The 20,128-nt window shown below is 46.5% G+C and overlaps 1 protein-coding gene across 1 annotated transcript in view; it reads left to right on the top strand.

Moving 5' to 3' along the window:
- Positions 1 to 20,128, top strand: part of LOC126234888 (protein lozenge-like) — a gene marked incomplete at its 3' end in the record, with an annotated part of 759,148 nt that overhangs the window by 150,929 nt on the left and 588,091 nt on the right. The window lies entirely within an intron of this gene.

Here is a 20,128-nt window from a genome sequence, read left to right as displayed (position 1 = left end):
AGAAAAAGGAAAGGAAAATCGTACGAAAAACTCTAGGTCCGAAACTTGTAAACGAACAATACCGATTCAGAGGGAAACGGAAAATCAAACAACACACAAATATCCATAGCGGCATTTAGAACTGCAGGTTAAGATTCTGTGGGGACGTTAAAAGAATGAATCCCGGCAGAGTTACAAATCAAAAAATCATATTCTTTGACAGCAGAAATAAAGCCAAAACGGACGCGAAGAAATGGGTTGGTGAGATCAAAACCAACCTGAAATTATCAGTAATTAAAGGAGAAGATATCCAAAACCGCGAGATCTTCAGCTCCAGAATTCACAAAAAGTAGAAGGAAACCAAGAGGAAAAATCGAGGAAGAAGACTGGAAAAATATGATCTGATGAGAGAAAGGAAGCCCGACGGGAAATAACTGAAGAAATATGGACATAAGGGAAGGCAAATGGCCACCTCTCAGTAATCTGCGTAGCGGTAATGGAATTATTAGCAAACAACAATAATAAAATAGTAGCTACAGTCGCTGTCGGAAATGGGACAGCAGGATTTTTTGCGACTGTGGTATCTGCCCTAAGGAAGGTTATTTCCTGTTCGTAGTTTCATAATTACGAGGGTCGTTCAATAAGTAATGCTCCATATTTTAAAGCAAATGTCCATTCATATAGACAAGCGTCCTTGTTGGTGCTTCACATTTGATGTTTGTTATGTGCGCCGGTGTAGTTTCGAATCGTTCTGACAGATGGCAGAGCCGTAATACAGCGTTAAAATGGCGCCTACATACGACTCACGTTACAAGCAGCGTGCTGTTATTGAATTCTTGTGTGCAGAAAAAGAAACCGTGGTGAACATCCATAAACGTTTGTGTGCAGCGTATGGCGATGCTGCAGTTGATAGTGCAGTTGGGCGATGGGCAAAGAAAGTTCCAGTCTCAGGAAACGCAGAATCAGAGCTCCATGATCAGCCAGGCTCGGGACGCCCTGTCACAGCCTCTGCTCCAGACATGCTGAATAGTGCTGATGCCATTATTCGTGCCTACCGGCGCATCCCAACTAGGCAATTGGCTCAACAGTTGGAAGATGACGAGAGTGTCAGTCATGCAGTGAAAACATGGCTACGCCTACAGGACGAGAGCTTTTACCAGCAGGGAATACATGCTCTTCCACAAACTTGGCTTATGGCCACAGAACGTTATGGAGACTTAAATATTTACAACATTTCGCGGCCATGTCAACAACTGTATAAATATTAATATTAATTTTAAAAATCAACAGCTTCAGTTGCACAGATTACCTAGATTTACCTAGGTTTCAGTCGAGATAACCCAACCTTCTTCAGAATAAAAGTAACTACCGTTTCTCCATAGCGGACATTGTCAAGCTAAAACTACAAATCCATAAATTATCGTCAGACTGTTAAAACTAATCTGAAACTGCCTCGGCCCCACTTCGCGACCGCGATGCGGCAGCCACGAGTGCTGTACGGGAACTGACCGTTGCGTCATGAGGCCCGCCTAGGCGGTACAATACCTTGCGCCTGCGCTTAAACTGTGTGAAGGGTACTTGCTGGGGCAAGACGCGAACCTGACTCCTGGCCTCGAATTTACTAGTAAAGTAAAATAAAATAAGGGTACAGCTGAGGAAAAGGGCGTACATGTTATCCTGTGCTGAACGTACTTAGATCGACTGTCTTAACGTTTGTGTTCGTTGGTCGTGATATGAGGAAGATATCACGTGCTTACAACGTGTGGCCTGTCTAGGAAAATTTTGTGCTTAAGCACGAAGTTTAATCACCTTAAAGAACTTAGGAGAGGGAAGGATAATATAAAGGCAACGTCGTCATTATTATGACTAGGTCTAAAAAATTTTTTGAGATGTAAATGTTAAGCATTTGCTTAGCTATGGTTACAACGCATGAACATCCTATTGACTTAGCACACAAATGGTCATGAATGAACTTATGAACAAGTCTACATCTAATCTGTAACATCCGGCAATACGGGCCATATACACTCCTGGAAATGGGAAAAAGAACACATTGACACCGGTGTGTCAGACCCACCATACTTGCTCCGGACACTGCGAGAGGGCTGTACAAGCAATGATCACACGCACGGCACAGCGGACACACCAGGAACCGCGGTGTTGGCCGTCGAATGGCGCTAGCTGCGCAGCATTTGTGCACCGCCGCCGTCAGTGTCAGCCAGTTTGCCGTGGCATACGGAGCTCCATCGCAGTCTTTAACACTGGTAGCATGCCGCGACAGCGTGGACGTGAACCGTATGTGCAGTTGACGGACTTTGAGCGAGGGCGTATAGTGGGCATGCGGGAGGCCGGGTGGACGTACCGCCGAATTGCTCAACACGTGGGGCGTGAGGTCTCCACAGTACATCGATGTTGTCGCCAGTGGTCGGCGGAAGGTGCACGTGCCCGTCGACCTGGGACCGGACCGCAGCGACGCACGGATGCACGCCAAGACCGTAGGATCCTACGCAGTGCCGTAGGGGACCGCACCGCCACTTCCCAGCAAATTAGGGACACTGTTGCTCCTGGGGTATCGGCGAGGACCATTCGCAACCGTCTCCATGAAGCTGGGCTACGGTCCCGCACACCGTTAGGCCGTCTTCCGCTCACGCCCCAACATCGTGCAGCCCGCCTCCAGTGGTGTCGCGACAGGCGTGAATGGAGGGACGAATGGAGACGTGTCGTCTTCAGCGATGAGAGTCGCTTCTGCCTTGGTGCCAATGATGGTCGTATGCGTGTTTGGCGCCGTGCAGGTGAGCGCCACAATCAGGACTGCATACGACCGAGGCACACAGGGCCAACACCCGGCATCATGGTGTGGGGAGCGATCTCCTACACTGGCCGTACACCACTGGTGATCGTCGAGGGGACACTGAATAGTGCACGGTACATCCAAACCGTCATCGAACCCATCGTTCTACCATTCCTAGACCGGCAAGGGAACTTGCTGTTCTAACAGGACAATGCACGTCCGCATGTATCCCGTGCCACCCAACGTGCTCTAGAAGGTGTAAGTCAACTACCCTGGCCAGCAAGATCTCCGGATCTGTCCCCCATTGAGCATGTTTGGGACTGGATGAAGCGTCGTCTCACGCGGTCTGCACGTCCGGCACGAACGCTGGTCCAACTGAGGCGCCAGGTGGAAATGGCATGGCAAGCCGTTCCACAGGACTACATCCAGCATCTCTACGATCGTCTCCATGGGAGAATAGCAGCCTGCATTGCTGCGAAAGGTGGATATACACTGTACTAGTGCCGACATTGTGCATGCTCTGTTGCCTGTGTCTATGTGCCTGTGGTTCTGTCAGTGTGATCATGTGATGTATCTGACCCCAGGAATGTGTCAATAAAGTTTGCCCTTCCTGGGACAATGAATTCACGGTGTTCTTATTTCAATTTCCAGGAGTGTATTATGGATGGTCATTATTCAAGATTAGTATATTTGACCTGAAATGGTCAAAATAAACTAATACACTTGCCTGATTGAGCTTCATGACGAAGTTATGGTTATGAGTTACAGAAAACACTAACGGAGGGGATAATGTGGCGGAAATGGGGTGCAATTTGTCTTCATGGAGGTGATCGATGTGGAAATCGAATACCCCATTGCCGCTACATTATGCCCCACTTAAGTGTTTTCTGTAACCCTTGTATTATGAAGATAGCTGCTTTATAATGTACTTACATACTTGGCGAAATACGCTAATGAGAAAAGTACTATTTCATTTTTTACAATGCCTATTAACTGAAATTACGACTCTCTTATTTGCTTGGCGAGATACGTCACTCAGACGATAAAAAAAGCTTTCATTTCTTTATTACGCCGGGTAACACCAATTTCGACTCCCTTAGTTGCTGGGAATATCACGCATCCGCTACAAGCCCATGTATTTCGAATGTGGCGAATAAAGTCAGGGATCGCTCTAACATTACTGACTTATAGAGACACGTTTGTGTGAAACATCTATAATTTTCACGAGCGAATTGCGACGTACTTACAGGCAGAGGTTTACCTCTCGTTAAAATTTTGCTAATTGTCTTCCGACTGCACCGCATATGGCAAACTGTCCTTTGTGCCGCGGTAAATTTACGCGGCGCGTCAGAGAGTTACTCAATATCTGCCTGTAAACATCGGCAATAATATGAACCCGGCGGCGAGTGGGGCGCAATAAATTATTCGCCATAGGCTTTTAATTAAAGCGGGCGGAGAGGTGCCGGAGCATGCCAGGGGCAGGCCAGCGCAGGGACCGGCCCCGTCGTCTCTCGCATCTGCGGCCGGATTAGCGCGCCCGCACGCGTTCGCTCGCTCCCGATGCAGGCGCGCGGCCATCACGCCGAAACGTCACACGGCATTAAAACTGCGCCACCTGCTGGCTAATTGTGACGCATGTGTGTTTACACGAGGCTTATTAGCGCATTCATAACACCTGCTGCAAAATATGGCAGCGATTGTGTTTTAAAGTTCATTTTCATATCGCGGCGGCCGGCGTGGACTGGCCGGCAAATCCGCTCTGCGCGGCGGCGGCAGTAGTTGTGTCGCTACCGTTGTGTGCCGGGGCGCCGGCTGGCCGCGTGATAACCGGGTCCCCGCGTCGAGCCCCGCCACACCCCGCGCACACAATGCCGCCAGCTTTAATTCCCTGCTGCGCGCCAACCTCACTGGCCGCTTATCGGCCTGGCAGGATATCCATCCGCTTAAGTGCAGTTCGCCCTCGGCGCGCACTCCGTGTACCGCCGCTGCTACAGAGCGGCCAAAATAAAACTGTCCCAGAAACATTATATACACCTAAAGATATGCAACCCATTCTATACCTTACACCCGGAGCACATTCTTACTGCCTACCTTTAGGTGCATGAAATATTTTAAGCGCCAGTTTCTAACGACGGCGTACTGAAAACAAACTCCTGTGTGAAAACTCTCAAAGCTTTCAGAATGAGATTTTCACTCTGCAGCGGAGTGTGCGCCGATATGAAACCTCCTGGCAAATTAAAACTGTTGGCCAGACCGAGACTCGAACGTGGGACCTTTGCCTTTCGCGGGCAAGTGCTCTACCATCTTTTTTTTTATAGCGCCTAGAACAGCTTTTTTTAAATTTTTTTTCCTTTTTTTCCGAACCGAGACTAGAACTCGGTACCTTTTCCTTTTGTGGGCAAGTGCTCTATCAACTTTTTTATTTTTTTTACTTTTTTCTTTTTTTTCTTTTTTTTGCAGAATGGTGTAACAATAACAAACATAAACTGCTTCTAGCATTTTTTTTAAATATATAAGACGATGACTTTATAAAATAAAATTTTTCTGGGAATCGTAAATAAGTGGACTTTTTTTTACATAATAGTGAAAAAAAATATCCTGCTTCTGTCAGTACAAAACAAAAACGGTCTACGACGCTCCTCTTTTAGGCGCGTACCTCGCTAATCCCGTCATACCTCGCGTTAGTGTCAGGTACCTCTTCACGTGTGTTTGTGGATCCTCTCCACTGTCCTGGTCCTTTCTAGTTCTGATACTTATAGACAATAATTACATTCTCCTACCCGGGACACCCCAACTGGGTGGGGGATCAAGCAAGGCACACCCTATAAAATTTGCGTAATATGTTCGATATCTCGGATGTTTCATAAGCTGTGAGTGATGTTCCTGTAGTAAGGCCCAAAAGTCAAGCACATTCTTACTGCCGTCTCGGAAAAGATAACGCACAGTCAAACCTCGAATCCAAGTCACTGCGTTTGTCTTCTATTGTTTGCGGCCCCACTCGAAGGAGGAAGGCGATCATTTTTTTGACCAAACACCATACGTCCGCCGAAGGTCCGCATATCAGGCGATGCTCCTCTGTGTCTATAAGATTGCACTGCGTACACAGTGGCTCGTCCGCCATATGAATTGTATGCAACCTGGAACGAGTCACGTATTTCCCATTTACCACCTGATACCACAGTGCGCGCGTTCCCGTATCAAGGTGTGGGTGGTGCACTGTACGCCATACCACTGACCACGTAACTGTTGGTTGGCGGCGCTCTACGGCATTATTCGGCCGTCGTCGAGTCAAGATGTGATAAATATCACGTGCCGTTGCCGTCCTGGTAGTCGGTAGTTCCATATGTACATAACTGTGTTCCACAAAAAAGGTTCGCATATGGGCAAGCGATGGTGAGATGTGAGACACTGCTACCGGAGCCGAACGAGAAGGTGGAGCGAGTTCGTCTATCAAGGTGCCCGTCAGACTTGTCTGGTGTCGTGTCCACATCTTTATCATTGTGGTTACATAAATAGCCATAGCCACTGCTCGGTCGCGTACGTGGACTAGTCCAAGACCTCCACGACTACGAGGAAGGGTGAGGATTTCGTATCCTACCTTAAAAAGCAGACCTGTGCTCACAAAATATCCTAGTGTCGCCAGGATTCGGCGGGCCAACACCACCGGCATAGGAGGAACTTGTGCCAGGAGGGGGATGTGAGAGGCTAGATAAGTGTTGGCAAAGGTGACCCGTTGTATCATATCCAGTGCCCTTAACCTGTGACTTCGGACACTCGCACGAATTGTTTGCAGAAGATGTCTGTAACTCAGTGCCGCCGTGCGTGGAACGTCTGTAGTGAAGATAATTCCTAGGCATTTCATCTTGTTGCATAAAAAGTTCTCGGTTTACTTGCCGCGTCAAATTTGGATAAGATCCCAAGCTTTCGATGACTACCTCCGCCATCTTCGTCAGGGGTAAATGCAAGGACTCCGTCGCGAAAGACTTCGTAGTCATTTCATCTTGTTGATCGGCTGTAATGGTGCTACACTTCCCGTCGGGAGTCCTCTCCCGATGTTCATCGCTCCCGACTTTGCCATGTTCATACGACTTCCCGTAGCCATACAATACAAATGAATCCAATGCAAGGCCGCTCTTGCCTCGTCGCCTGACCGTGCTAAAAACACTAGGTCATCTGCGTATGTTCGGCTTATAAACTTGTTGTTTCTTATCGTCATTCCTTGGAGTCGATTCCGGAGCCCGCAAAGCAGCGGCTCGACAGCGATGGCATACAATATCGTTGACAGCGGGCACCCTTGTCTGACCGATCGTGAGATGGGCCCCACCAAGCGTCCATTGATGAGCACTTTGGATGCGGCTCCGTGGAGTAGTCTCATGACGACGGTGACAAAACTTTCCGGAAACTTCATTTTCGTCATCACGTCCGTGAGACAAGCATGACTCAGCCTGTCAAATGCGCGATCAAAGTCTATCGATACCAATACACCCCGGAGACGACATGTTGATGCCAGTGCGATAACATCGCGGTAGTCGCTGAATGCCGTTTGTATATTGCTAGCTCCTCCTAGCTGGGTTTGGTCGAGTAATATCACTTGGCGTATTACGCGTTTAAAGCGTGCTGCAAGTATCCTGGCGTAGATCTTGTAGTCGCAATTAAGAAGGGTCAGTGCCCGGTAGGCCTGTATCCCTGTGCCGCCAGATGGTTTGTGGATGGGAATGATCATTCCTTCCACGAAGGAGGGTGGAAGAGGCACGTTGGGAGACATCAATTCGCAGTACATGGCAGTCCATCGTGGAATCATGAGACCTTTAAATGTACAATAAAACTCTAACGGAAACCCGTCGGGCCCAGGCGATTTGTGCGACGCTCCCTTATCAATCGCTTCCATTACGTCGCCAACTGTGACTTCACCTGTTAACTCCAGGTTGGCCGACTCGTCGAGACACGCGGAGAGCGTTCGTCGGACCTCACGAAAGGCTGCCTGATCGTGTTCCGCTTCTTCATAGAGATGACCGTAGTGTTCCACAAAAGCGTTGGCAATATCTTTTTGCGTTGTCATGCGGCGACCATCTGCATTAAGGTTCTGCGGCTACGTTGCTTTTCTCTGATAACGTGATACATCGACGTTGATTCTCCACGGACTCCTTTAAAGGCCCTTGCACGGATTGCGACACCCTCCAGACGGCGGCGCGTTATGGAAATTATTTGGGCCTGTGCTCGTTTTATAACGGCACGACGCTCCTGTGAAGGTGCTTGTACAGAAAGTTCGCGGAGCATCTTGAAATAAAATTCCGTCGTGTATCGTCTCCACATCATCTGCTCTCTTTCGTATGCAATTAAAGCTCGGCGCAATGTAGGCTTAACGCATTCCAGCCACCACTGCAACGTCGTCGGATATGTCGGGAGGCGTCGTTCACACACGTGCCAAGTGTCGTCGACTAAGCGTCTGCACTCAGTCTCCTTGAGGTGTGCTGTATTCAGTTTCCAAACACTGCGACTCCTCCACACTTGTTGACGACTCAGGGAGACCGTGCATATATATGCTATGTGATCTGAAAAGGCGACAGGCCACAATTCCGCATCGAGGATCGCAGGTTCGAGACGACGTGTTACGTAAATGCGATCGAGACGACTTGCAGAGTGACTCGTGACGTAGGTGTATCCACGTCTGTCGCCATGTATCTTCTCCCATGTATCAATGAGATGCATGTCCTGTATGAGTTGCCGCAGCTCCGGGCATGAAGTATATCGTGGGTGTTGATCTTTTGGTGCGAGCACGCAGTTGAAGTCGCCTCCAAATAAGACGTGTTCATACCGACCTAAGAATAGTGTTGCGATCTCCTCTGCGTAGAATCGGGATCGGTCGCGCCATCTGTCGGACCCCGACGGTGCGTAAATGTTAACGACCCGTACTCCCAGCACTGTGAGCGCCAGTCCTCGCGCTGACGGCAGGTACACCACGTCCTCGGCTACTATGCCGCTACGGAGAAGTATCGCTGTTCCGCTGCCGCCGTCGGTAGTTGGTGTAATGTACGTATCGTACTCATAGAGGTCGGGGAAGCTCTCAACACATACTTCCTGCAGCAGAACGATGTCGACGTCTGACGCATGCAACATGTCTCGTAATAATTGCAATTTGACAGGCGTTCTGATCGTATTAATATTAATAGAGGCTGTTCGATATGCCTGCCGCTGTTCCTCAGTGCGTAAAGCGCACATGAACGCTTATGTTAATTTGTGTGCTGCTGCCCGGTGACATGCTGTCTGTGCGTCAGTCTGCATCTTCTGCGCGGTTAACGTCCGGTGGACGCAGCACTCGCCATTGCGGGTGCGTCGTCGGTGTGTGGGTCAGTATCGGATTCGTCGGCCAAGTTCCTGTGCTGGAGGTCCAGCTCCCGTCGTGTCCCTCCGGCCGGGCTGACCGAAGGCGGTGGCGTTGCTGCGGTGGGTGGAGGGACTCCTTCCGTCGGCTTTCCGTCCGGTGTGTCTGTATTCAACCCCTGTCTAGCATGATTCGCGTCGTACTGCTGTGTGGGAGGTAGAACCTCCCGTTGCACATCCGGATGCACTGTATCGACGTTACACCCAAGTCCATCTGACGTGGACTGCAGTAAGCAGGTATCCGACGGCGCTAGCCGTCGTTTCTTGTGGCGCTTCGGCGATCGTTGTTTGCGCGTGTGCGCCTCCGTACCCGAGTGCGGAAGTGACTCCCGGTGCTCAGGGACGAAAGCAGCTGTCGGCACAACAGCAGGATCAATTTCCATACCTCCTACCGATCCTTTCCGCTCGGTTAAGTGCGTCGTCGGCGCCGGAGCGGCAGAGGTGTGCGTCGTTTCGTCACTGGAGGCGGTCTCTGTTGCAGTCGCTTGCCGTAAACTGTCAGGATTCTGTAGCTGGTCATTCTTCGGGATGGGATCTGTTCGAAATGCGTCCGCATACGTTAGTGGCAGCGGCGTCAACGTGGACGGAGGTACGGGTTCGCCGTTTGGAACTTGCACTATCCTCCGCTGCATACATTCGGAACGGACGTGGCCCTCTTTCCCACAGCCTGAGGATGACTATAGCTCTGCATCCGCCGATGAACAAGTACGAGGGTACATGTTGTGTCAGTTCTATTCTGATTTGACGCACCCCATTGAGAACGGGATAAGTCGTGAAGTTGGACCATTTTTCCTCAACGTGGCTAAGCACTCTTCCATATGGGCGTAAGGCGTCAACGACCAAGTCAGGCGGAAACTCGAAGGGAAGTTCGAAAATACGTATGTTTCGTAAGCCCAGTCCTGCATGATCAATAGTTACTTCTCCAAAATGTCCATCAGAGTGACGAAATTTGAGTCCATGTTTAGTATCTCGGATGATTCTGTCACATACTGCATCGTTAATCAGCTTGACGTAAACGACACTGCTCACTATGGAGAGGTGGATTCCGATAAGTTCGTTGTACACAAGTTTAACTTCGTCTCGTAGGAACCTTTCTATTTGGTAGGCTTTCGGTCTCGCATATTCATTCGAAAAACTAATCTTGAGAGTCGACTTCCGGTATGCATGTGCCATTCTATATCGAGTCGTCTAAACGCACGAGTACGCCGAAGAGGTAAACAACCGCGCGAGCGCGAACTTTTCCGGCAGGGACGTAAACAGACGTCCGTGGCGTAGCACCGCCGAAGGCAGACTTATCTCAGCTACCAAAGCACGACTCACGACCCGTCCTCGCAGCTTCAATTCTGCCCGTACCTCATCTCCTACCTTCCAAACTTCACAGATGCTCTTCTGCGAAACTTGCAGAACTAACACTCCTGGAAGAAAGGATATTGCGGAGACATGGCTTAGCCAGAGCCTGGGGAATGTTTCCAGAATGAGATTTTCTCTCTGCAGAGGAGTAGGAGACGAGGTCCTGGCAGAATTGAAGCTGTGAGGACGTGTCGTGAGTCGTGCTTGGGTAGCTCAGATGGTAGAGCATCTGAGTTTGTAAGGTGTCAGGCAAATCCAATACCTTCCATGGAAACTCTGACATGATAAGCAAATTCAGTAGTATGTCACATAGCTCCGAATAAATCGTGACATTAAATTAACCAAAGTAATACGAGTAACGAGTGAGCAAATGGAATACACAGACTAACACAAGAATGCCTAAATGCATGTCATACCTTCCCACCGTGAGACAGACGCAGTTTCGAGGGGAGAAACGAGAACAGAAGCCGAGAGCAGAACCGTGTTAAGCTAGAAGGCCCTACGATAAGGGACGGACACCCACGTCGCCAGCTAACAGCCAGGACCCCCCCCCCCCACCAGCGCATGTTAAAAGCTAGAGCCCTCCAGAAGAAAAGTATAGATCTTACGATAGCACAAAAAGGCCCACACCAGCCGCAAGTTTAGCGTGAGACTTTTTCCGTCTCTGTTACGTCGCAAACGTTAAAAACATTGCCCCACCACGAAAAGTATAACGTTTCTCATTGGACAGACAGAAATTTTGTAGGCGGAGCTTAAGGTTAACATTGACACCCTGATTGGTCAGATAAAAACACAGCCAGATAGATTTTTTAAAACCAACTTCGGTAAATTGTAGTAAGGAGAAGTTAGGAGTGAGTTGCTTCCGAGACGGCGAGATGCATGGAGCTGCGCCGGCCGCCGCCCCCTGACGAACACCGACAAGGTAATGAACGCACACGATGTCGCATTTTTGAGCGCATAAGGCTTCACTCAGAACTGCAGAAGTCTCATATGTTACATCCCCTTTTTACGTAATACTAGGGTCGATCGTCAATTGAAGCTCATGGTATTCACATTTGCTACGTAAGTTAAAATCTGAAACGCGATGATTTTTCTGTTATGTAATTATTGAGAAGCCACACCAGCCACTGTTATTTACGACAAGTTAGATAAGTAATTAAAGATAATTGAGGGTCACTGTAGACCATTTTGATAGTTTTCTCTTTTGTGAAACTTAATTTAAACCTAGATTATATATGTGATATGGCATAGGTCATTCTTCGATCCATTGTAGAACTTGGAAACCCATTCAGGGAATATTCGTTCACATTTTTGTTGAACGCAGTTGGTTTTTATCATCCTGTATTAAAACATTTCCTTTTATCAATATTGCAATTTATAAACAATGTTTTGTGAGTAGAATAAAATTTCCAATGGTAAACTTAACTGCTGTTTCGATGTTATTTTACCAGCTAACTAAAAATAGGAAATCCTTGAACCCTTTCCACTAAATTTAGTTATTATTAAGATTCTTTTACAGGGAGTGCAGTGGAGCTGACGCTGAAATCATTAAGTACTTGGTTATATCATCGCTAGTCTCACTGAACTCTTCTGAACTCTACATGTCATGTGTGGTCTGGCGTCTCCTTAACAGCAACAGGTCCCAGGTTCAAACTAGTCAATTCCCTAAAAAACACGCTCAGAGCGTCGTTGCGCGAAAGTGGTAGGGAGACACGACTTAGAACAAACAGACACCACGCAGTATGTTAGAAGCTGCGAAACGCAAAGGTCTCGAGTTCGAGACTCGGCCCGGCGCACAGTTTTAATCTGCCAGGAAGTTTCATATGGGCGCACCCTCCGCTGCAGAGTGAAAAACCCATTCTGGAAACATTCCCCAGGCTGTGGCTAAACCATCTCTCCGCAATATCCTTTCTTCCAGGAGTGCTAGCTCGGCAAGGTTCGCAGAAGAGCTTCTATGAAGTCTGGAAGGTAGGAGACGAAGTACTGGCAGAATTGAAGCTGTGAGGACAGGTCGTGAGTCGTGCTTGGGTAGCTCAGATGGTAGAGCACTTGCCTGCGAAAGGCAAAGGTCCCGAGTTCGAGTCTTGGCCCGGCATACAGTTTTAATCTGCCAGGAAGTTTCGTTTCTCAAAGCTTTGTACGAGGGCTGTTCGGAAAGTAAGGTCCGATCAGTTGCGAAATGGAAACCGCAGTGATGAAACTTTGCACACGTGTGTAGGGCAGTGTCTCTAGTATGCCCGTCGATCGCATCACGTCACTTTTTTCAGTTCTGAGCGCATAGTGAGAGCCTCCCGCTAAGTACGAGGGCCCAACTCTCGTTATTTGTTCATGAGACCCAGAAAATATTAGATACAGGCTCCCAGGTAGATGCTATTTTTCTTGACTTCGGGAAGGCGTTCGATACAGTTCCGAACTGTCGCCTGATAAACAAAGTAAGAGCCTACGGAATATCAGACCAGCTGTGTGGCTGGATTGAAGAGTTTTTAGCAAACAGAACAAAGCATGTTGTTATCAATGGAGGGACGTCTACAGACGTTAAAGTAACCTCTGGCGTGCCACAGGGGAGTGTTATGGGACCGTTGCTTTTCACAATATATATAAATGACCTAGTAGATAGTGTCGGAAGTTCCATGCGGCTTTTCGCGGATGATGCTGTAGTATACAGAGAAGTTGCAGCATTAGAAAATTGTAGCGAAATGCAGGAAGATCTGCAGCGGATAGGCACTTGGTGCAGGGAGTGGCAACTGTCCCTTAACATAGACAAATGTAATGTATTGCGAATACATAGAAAGAAGGATCCTTTATTGTATGATTATATGATAGCGGAACAAACACTGGTAGCAGTTACTTCTGTAAAATATCTGGGAGTATGCGTGCGGAACGATTTGAAGTGGAATGATCATATAAAATTAATTGTTGGTAAGGCGGGTACCAGGTTGAGATTCATTGGGAGAGTCCTTAGAAAATGTAGTCCATCAACAAAGGAGGTGGCTTACAAAACACTCGTTCGACCTATACTTGAGTATTGCTCATCAGTGTGGGATCCGTACCAGATCGGGTTGACGGAGGAGTTAGAGGAGATCCAAAGAAGAGCGGCGCGTTTCATCACAGGGTTATTTGGCAACCGTGATAGCGTTACGGAGATGTTTAATAAACGCAAGTGGCAGACTCTGCAAGAGAGGCGCTCTGCATCGCGGTGTAGCTTGCTCGCCAGGTTTCGAGAGGGTGCGTTTCTGGATGAGGTATCGAGTATATTGCTTCCCCCTACTTATACCTCCCGAGGAGATCACGAATGTAAAATTAGAGAGATTCGAGCGCGCACGGAGGCTTTCAGACAGTGGTTCTTCCCGCGAACCATACGCGACTGGAACAGGAAAGGGAGGTAATGACAGTGGCACGTAAAGTGCCCTCCGCCACACACCGTTGGGTGGCTTGCGGAGTATAAATGTCGCCTGATATCATACAGCCCATATAAACGTAAGCGCCATGCGTTTCCTTCTTCATAACAACTCTCGGCTGCACTATGCAGGGGCAATGAAGATGCTCCTGCAGCGATTTCGATCGGAAGTTTTTTATCTCCCACAATATAACCTGTAATTGGTCCCTCCTGAGTTTCAGCTCTGCTCACGTGAAGCGCTGGCCACGGAGACAATATTTTGGCACAGAAAACGAACTGAATACCAGCGTAGACAATTGACGGGGGCACAGGCGGCTGCCTTCTATGACGACGGCGATGGAAAGTTGGTAAAAATTTAAATGTCGTGTGACTAGGGCCTCCCGTCGAGCAGACCGTTCGCCGGATGCGAGTCTTTCGATTTGACGCCAATTCGGCGACTTGCGCGTCAATGGGGATGAAATGATGATGATTACGGCAGCACAACACGCAGTCCCTGAGCGGAGAAAATCTCCGACCCAGACGGAAATCGTACCCGGGCCCTTATGATTGACATTCTCTCTCGCTGACCACTTTTGTTTGCGTTTTGTTCGTTGTTGATCGTTGTGGTTGGTCGTTGCGGACGTCACATGACATCCGTTCAAGTTCGTTTGTTGATCCTTCCACTCAGTTTTTTATTACAGAGGCCAACCGGCTCTCTGACCGAACACGCTGAGGTACCGTGCCTGCTCCACTCAGCTACCGTGGGCGGACATGGAAAGTTGGTAGAACGCTAAGACAGATGTCTGAGTCGGAGAGGCGATTATGTAAATAACTAGCTGGACGGTGTAGCTAACTGTTGCAAATAAAACGTTTTTGATTTTCACAGTGGTTTCGGTTTCCCGATCAGACCTCTCGTAAATAAACGTCTTTTAAGGGGCTCCGGAACGCCCTATACTTGCAATGTTAAAATAACGCTTATAAATTACATCTTTCCTCACAAAGTATTTGAGGTAGGAAGTTGAACTTTTTACAGATTATTTATTGGAATATGGGCTACAACTTAACACAGGGATTTTACAAAATTTTAGTTCAGTTATTAAAGATGATTTTTTTTCAATTGTAATGAAAATTCACAACATTTTTTTGCAATTTTTTATTTATATATTCAAAAATATACAGTTTTTTGGAAAAAGGCTGTGTTAAATTATGCAGAAGGTACTGTGTAACATTTACTGAAAGTTTGAAACAAATATGTTTGGAAGATCCTTAGAAAACATGTAATTAGTATGAGAAAATATTAGTTTTGGGAATCGAGCGACGAAGATTGGATTAACTTTTTAGTGCATTCCAGGTCCATAGGATGGATTATCTTCATCCTCTGCAAACTCCTCCTCCAGCTTCCTCTTGTTCCTCCTCCTGATTACTCTTGCTTGTATTTCTAGACTCTTTACAGCCCTGTCTGCAGCCCGAAGGCGTTCCTTGTCTAAAGCAAGCATCGCTCGTACCATGTTAGAACCTATCTTCATTCCCATATTTCCAGATACCTTGCACCTTACAATGTTGCCATCATTGAAAGTCGCAACAGCATCATACACACCAAAGTGAAGTGTTTCTATTCCAACAAATACAGTCTTGGGGATTCTCGACCATATAACACTATTTACACTTTCATTGGAGTTTTGAGGTTTTCCGTGAATACACTTTTTCAACAGTTCAGGTGCTGCTAAGTCTCTGAAAATAGGTTTTATCACCTCCATTATTGCATGAGGCAGACTATGCTTATGAGTGTACACTTCACCAGTTAGCAATCCTTTGTTATATTTACACCAACTGTCTTCTTCTTTGGGACACAAGCTATGTTGGGGATTTTCATCGTCTTTATTGTTTACAGTAATAACACATACCTTTGGCTTTCCAACATTTCTCCTTTTCTTAAAAGCCTTCAGAGGATTTCTAATAACTTTACTTTTACTCATTATTATACTTCAACAAAACAGAGACTCAAGAAACAGAATTAATTACGAATATTTTCGTGATAACGACAGAGTAAATAAACATGAAACAATCGACAATCACACCAGCGATATATATTGAACCATCACAGGTTAGCCACAACACATACTTTATCTCACATCACTAAAATGTACCTGATGAACACGGACGTTAATAATAACACCATTTGACAGCAGTTTAACAGCGCCACAGTGGGTCACGCCCATGTAGAACACATTTCAAAAAAATTTAAAAATAGTTGTAGTCTTCGGAATTGAATAAATTATATATATATCTATTAAAAGGTAATAATCTGCAGATTCAGAAAACGCAAAAAAGTAAAAATTGAACTTTTCATGATTTTGAGCCTTTCCAGAGCCCCTTAACATTCTACATCTGTATTTTTCATAGCTACATATTTATTTCTCAACATAGCCACCCTCACGACGAACACATTTCACCCAACGAGACACCAGTTTGTTGATGCCGTCACTGTAGAATGTTTCACTTTGTCCATCCCCACTTCTGCTTGCACCGCTTTATCACTATCAAAGTGAAGTCCTCGAAGGAGTTCTTTAAGTTTTGGAAACAAATGAAAATCTGATGTAACCAAGTCGGGATTGCGTGGAGAATGATGGATGACAGTGAACCCGAGGAGTCAGATTGTTGCAGATGTCACAGTACTCATGTGTGGTTTGGCAGTTTCATGCTGAAGGCGAGGGTAGACAGTGTGCTGGCGAACTCATCGAATTCGAAACTCGATTACAGCACGCCGTTCCTCACGCACCGAGATAGTTACATTACACACTGCAATTCGGAGCCCTCTAGCGGCAGAGGCTTGCAAATAGTCAGCGAAGCGGGGAAGTCGACCGAATAATATGCATGATGTGTAATAACCTCAGCTACTACTCACAACAGAACAAAAAATTCGGAGGCATTTCTTTCCACCGCGCTTTCGTATTTTTCCCACCTTGTAACTGAATATGACAACTCTAGAAAAAATAAAATATTAATAAAAGTGTGGTTCCGAATTTAATAGCTCCCATTTTTTGTCTTATCTTTGAATGTCCGAGCCAAATTATGTTAGTGTATCAGTAATCCTTTTATGTCGACAAATAAAACGGCAACAGCTCCCAGAAATTGATATATTAATCACTCAATCAGAACTAGTTTCGAGACCATAAAGTCACATCTTCAGGTGAAAAACAGGTGGTGCTAACAAGGGAACCTCGCCATCGCACCCCCCTCAGATTTAGTTATAAGTTGGCACAGTGGATAGGCCTTGAAAAACTGGATCCAGATCAATCGAGAAAACAGGAAGAAGTTGTGTGGAACTATGAAAAAATAAGCAAAATATACAAACTGAGTAGTCAATGGGCAACATAGGCAACATCAAGGAGAATATGAGCTCAAGAGCGCCGTGGTCCCGTGGTTAGCGTGAGCGGCTGCGGAACGAGAAGTCCTTGGTTCAAGTTGTCCATCGACTCAAAAGTTTAATTTTTTTATTTTCAGACAATCATTATCTGTCCGTCCGTCTGTCCGTCCGTCCGATGCAAGGTAACTGCGCCGTAGTATGGGGACGCCACACCTACAACAAACATCGAAACACACGTCAGTCGACTACAGCGCACGGAAGAGAGTATTCCTGCTAACGAGGCTCCCTGGTTGGCAGTTTACTGTTCACTACTTTGGACGAGAGTGCATTAAATACGTGATATGTATTCCGTGGGCAATATGATTCCAGCAAATATAGCTCGGGCCTTCAATAACAATCGCACGGTTTTGCGATGCGTTCGCAAAACACAGGCGCTAAACTTATTACAGTGAACAGAGACGTCAGTGAACGAACGGACGGATCATAACTTCGCGAAAATAAAGAAAGTAAAATTTTCACTCGAGGGAAGACTTGAACCAAGAACCTCTAGTTCCTCAGCGGGTCACGCTGACCACGGGACCACGGCGCTTTTACGTTATCACAGTCCTTGATGTTGCCTATCTTCCACATGGACTACTAAGTTTGTATATTTTGCTTACTTTTTTCATAGTTCCACACAACTTCTTCTTGTTTTCTCGATTGATCTGTGTTCAGTTTTTCAAGGCCTATCCACTGTGCCAACTTATAACTAAATCTGAGGGGGGGTGCGATGGGGAGGTTCCCTTGTAAGGAAGATACTAAATTTACAGTTAGGAGGAATATAGATTGTGATTGGATCTCCATGTGTTAAGGTTAGGTGGCCGAGCAGTTCTAGGCGCTACAGCCTGGGACCGCGCAACCACTACGGTCGCAGGTTCGAATCCTGCCTCGGGCATGGATGTGTGTGATGTCCTTAGGTCAGTTAGGTTTAAGTAGTTCTAAGTTCTAGGGGACTGATGATCTCAGAAGTTAGGTCCCATAGTGCTCAGAGCCATTTGAACCATTTTTTAGTTAAGGTTAGTTCTAAATGTAAACTTTGTATCTTCCTTAGGTTCGCCTGTTTTGCGTCTGAAGATGTGACTTGTGACTGACTGGTTAATAAATTAGTTTCTGGCAGCTGTTGCAGTTTTATTAGCTGTGGTTCCCCCACATACCAAGTGATGATTAACTTTTTAACCCTCCCTGCAATTTTCTGTTGGCTTCGTCTGGGCCGGTTTAGGGTCGTACGGGGCCTGTAGCAATGACGAACTACGGAGCCCCTCTTCAGGAGCAGATACTCATATTTCTGTAAAGGTATTATTTTATTTCATATAATATGTCAGAAGCAGCAGAAACGAGATAGTGAAAAACATCAAAATTAGTGATCAACAAATAGATGAAGTGAAGGACTTCTGCCACCTTGGAAGTAAATAACAATGATGAAAGAAGCACAGAGGACATAAAAAGCAGAATGACATTTTCACTCTGCAGCGGAGTGTGCGCTGACATGAAACTTTCACGCATATTAAAACTGTGTGGCGTAGCGATACTTGAAGTCGGGGGTTTTGCCTTTCAAGGGCAAGTGCTCTACAGCCTGACCTACCCAACCATGAATCAGGACCCGCCCTCACAGCTTTACTTCCGCCAGTACCTTGTCTCCTACCTTCCAAACTTCAGAGAAGTTCTCCTGCGCAGGAGTCTGGAAGGTAGGAGATGAGGTACTGCAAGTAAAGCTGTGATGAAGGGTCGTGCGACGTGCGTGGGTGGCTCAGTCGGTAGAGCACTTGCCCCCGTAAGACAAGGTCCTGAATTCATGCCTCGGCCCGGCGCACAGTTTCATCTGCTGGGAACTTTCATTAAAGGCAGACTATCACAGGCGAAGAGAGCACTCCTGGACAAAAGAGGTCTATTAGTATCAAACCAGTATACGCGCTAGTCTTCAAAGAGTCGAGCTCCCACATGTAAAACAACTTCAAACGTTGATTACTTCACGAATGAGTTAAAGTGTTAAATATTTGACGCCAAGCATGTAAGCGACAAAAAATTTAGAAAAGTTATCAGAATAGAAACAGCCTCGGTTGCGAAAACGACTGAAATAATTCGAAACTGGTTACTATTGCACCCTGCCACAATGGAATGGAAAAACTGTAATTTAAAAAAGATTTGAAGTTGTGTTTAAAGATTGTTGGAAGTTGCTAAGTGTTCTAATTATGAAACGCTGGATGAAAATACTGTGGGTAGTTTGCGTTCATTTTCAAGCAAAAGATGGTTCATCACTCATTTTCATTTTTGCGGCGTCACAACTCCGGAACTGTGTATCGTACAATGATATAATTTTTCAGGTACCGTAAATTCAGAAACATATCTAGACACTGCCTGCAAAGGTGTTGCAAATCGAGTTAGTGGTAAAGAAGTAACCAATTAAAACGTAATGTCTGATATTGAAGTTTTACTGCGCGCCATTTTAAACAGAAGCTAGTTCTTCAGGCATCTAAATGTCTATGACGTCATATCTGCTGAACTATGTGTTCTACAATGATATAGTTTTGCCGATACATTCAGAGGCGCATGTGGATACTGTCTGCAAACTTTCTTGCCAAAAGAGTCGATAGTAAAGAAGTATGAAATTAAAACGTCATGTGTGATGCTGCTGTTTTTCAGCATCTACATCTACATCTACATACATACTCCGCAATCCACCATACGGTGCGTGGCGGAGGGTACCTCGTACCACAACTAGCAGCTTCTCTCCCTGTTCCATTCCCAAACAGAACGAGGGAAAAATAACTGCCTATATGCCTCTGTACAAGCCCTAATCTCTCTTATCTTTGTGGTCTTTCCGCGAAATGTAAGTTGGCGGCAGTAA

The sequence above is a fragment of the Schistocerca nitens genome, chromosome 2 (assembly GCF_023898315.1).
Source record: "Schistocerca nitens isolate TAMUIC-IGC-003100 chromosome 2, iqSchNite1.1, whole genome shotgun sequence".
Classification (NCBI taxonomy): domain Eukaryota; kingdom Metazoa; phylum Arthropoda; class Insecta; order Orthoptera; family Acrididae; genus Schistocerca; species Schistocerca nitens.
The sequence above is the reverse complement of the archived record's forward strand: the minus strand, read 5'-3'. Positions and strand labels throughout refer to the sequence as shown.